The sequence below is a fragment of the Helianthus annuus genome, chromosome 13, assembly GCF_002127325.2.
Source record: "Helianthus annuus cultivar XRQ/B chromosome 13, HanXRQr2.0-SUNRISE, whole genome shotgun sequence".
NCBI lineage: Eukaryota > Viridiplantae > Streptophyta > Magnoliopsida > Asterales > Asteraceae > Helianthus > Helianthus annuus.
This window is the reverse complement of record NC_035445.2, coordinates 162,909,111-162,912,016: the sequence shown is the minus strand read 5'-3', so window position 1 is coordinate 162,912,016 and position 2,906 is coordinate 162,909,111. Positions and strand designations below refer to the sequence as shown.

The 2,906-nt window shown below is 30.8% G+C and overlaps 1 long non-coding RNA gene across 1 annotated transcript; it reads right to left on the bottom strand.

Moving 5' to 3' along the window:
• Window positions 1–203: 203 nt before the first annotated feature.
• Window positions 204–2,581, bottom strand: LOC110900124. The gene is made up of 2 exons (XR_002570790.2): window positions 539–2,581; window positions 204–442 (listed from the first exon to the last, which is right to left on the bottom strand). It is a non-coding gene; the product is annotated as an uncharacterized LOC110900124 (long non-coding RNA).
• Between the last annotated feature and the right edge of the window lie 325 nt (window positions 2,582–2,906).

The window sequence follows — 2,906 nt, the reverse complement described above, 5'->3', positions numbered from 1 at the left end:
GTTCTTACAACTCGAGGTGGTTCTTATTTTAGCGGTCACATATATATATATATATATATATATATATATATACTAGCTTATATCCCGTGTGACACACGGGTTTAAAAAAATTAAATTTAAAACATATTAATATGTATGATGTATGATTTTCAAAATATGTTTATTTAGAGTATTAAGTAACAGAAATTAGTGCTAATCTAAAATAAAATAATAAAAATAAGTAAATAAATAACAAACTAAGTAATTTGACATGAAAGTGTAAAAAAATTACATTACAAATTTCTAAAAACTTCTTTGTATACAACATTTGATGTTTTATTTGAAAGATTACCATCACAATCTAGAATAACAACTTTGAGGTCATCTTGTCTTGTAGCTCTTGATAATGCGACATACAATTGACTTTATATATACATACAATTGACTTCGAAAGATTACTCACCTGCATTGTTTCCATTTGAAATTGAATTAAGAAAAACTATATTTTGTATTTTATATATACATACATATATGCCTATATGTGAAAATGTTGACTTACGGTCTCCAAACATGCAGATAAAATGGTCATGCCAAGCAGTGCATCAATTCCATGTTGCTTTTATTAAACAATAATTCAGGAGAAAATATACATACTTTAAAAAACCATTTTAATGAAAGAGTAAATAGCATAGCTTGCCTGTCTTTGTACTTGAATCTTGTAAATAAAGCCACTGCAACAGAACAGTGTTGAAATGACAAAAAATCTACTCCACCACATTTCATTAATGAACACCTCAATTTTGAAAATAACAATAAACCATCTCCTCTTACATATGTCATCCAGAAACATTACATTCAAGTTTAGTATATACAATTTAATTTAGGTTGGTAAAAAAACTCGCTAAAAGTATCAAAACATATTATCACCTTCCAATCACAAACCACAAGACCATAGCAAAACTCAATAAAACTGAGGCATAGAAAACAAACAAAATCTAAAGCCAAAAGCTCATTTGAAATGAACCCTTTCTTTTTTTCAAAAAGCTTACAAACAACTTGTTTCAAAGGCCTGCATTAACACCTTACAGATTACCTTTAATGTACTCATTTAAAAAAAAAAAATTTCAAGTTTAGCTAACCAATACATCTCATCAACAAAATATTATAAAGATAAGTTAAGCATCTACATAATTCCTTCACCTCATCCCGGTACCAACTGAAGACGTGTATGTTGATTGACAAATATGATTACAATATGAGCTCAATACTAAGAGCTAGATGTTACAATTAAGTACCCTCTAATATGGTAAATATTAAATACATAGTATAACATATCACAGACTTTGAAAGTAAATTGGCCCCATATCTACTTCAAAAGCTTGAAATTCATGCTTTAAAGAGTTAACATAGGTTAGTAAAACATATCAAAATCAAAACCTCATAGTTTCTACTAATAAACATATGTTAATTCTCAGTTTGTTAGCTATATCATGAACACTTTCTTCAATATTTCTACTCTACATCCTTATACAAAAACTTAAGGTCATCATTAATTACACATTTAGAAAAAACAGATGCTATTAGAAAAAGTAAACCTTATGATTTTCTATAGTTAGAACTATTTAGAACTAAAAGAATGAAATTAGGGCATCGTATAATAGATTTTGAAAGTAAATTGCCCCCAAATCTATGTAAACCTCAAATTTCATCCTTTAAAGAGTTAAGATAGGTTAGTGAAGCAAATCAGAATAAACACTCACAGTTTCCATCCACACACATATGTTAATCCCCAATTTGTTAACTATACAACATGAACAAAAATTAGAACATCATATCTCAAAAAGTAATTTAGCCCTAAATCTACATTACAACCTCAAATTCATGCTTGAAAGAGCTAACCTTGCATAACATATTAAAATCAACACCTCACAATTTCCATCCATATTCATATCCTAATCCTCAATTTATCAACTACATGATGATTATGCCACAACCTTTCAGAACAGGAAAAATAAACAACCAAAATACAGTATACATAAAAATAAAATCAGACCAGACTAATTGCGCATAAACAGGTACCTGGAACGGCTTTATAGTCATGAGTCATGTGCATAACTGATTTGAACCATATGCGGTGGAGTATATTGCGAAAACCTTACAAAGGCTAGTAAGTGATAGTGGCGGAGTATGATTTGCAACTCTTGAAACGTACCGTAATTATAAGATATGAGATGAAAGAAATCATACATGAAGAACATGTCAGCTTTTGGATTGTGTGAAAACCCTAGAGATGACCTTGCAACGATTTTACCCCAAATAAATTGAAGTCAATCAACAGAATTCGAACCTGTAAATAGCTTTTAGATTGCGATGAAGGTGAAGAGTAGAAAAAAGAATAGATCTTTGGTGTAGGAGAAGCATCTTACAACCGATTGAGAACGGTAGCAAATGAAAGGATAGGGGCGAGATAGAGAAACGACTGAAATTTTGGGGGAAATAATTAGGGTTTAGGAAGATACATGGAACATAATGGAGTCGTGGACAGTCTAGATGATGAACACGATAGCAAATGAAAGGAGGGGTTGACATGTGTCTTAGATGAATGTGGAGGGGACAAGTGTCCCAACCTTTGTTCCTTTATTATATATAAAGATATATATATATAATATATATATTGTACATTCAACATTTGTATATAATCGTTAAAGGTTGGGTTATATCACCAAAAGTGAAATAGCCCAGCATGTTTGTGCGTGCGGTAAAAAGAGGAGAGCAAGGGTTTAAACCCGTCCTCCACCAGTTTTATGTTTCTTTTATTAATAAATGTTCAAATGTTACAAACCGGCCCCAACCCGTTCAACTTTGCGATATAAGGCACCTTTAACCTTTATAACTTGGTTCAATCAAATATCCAACTTAGCTAGATA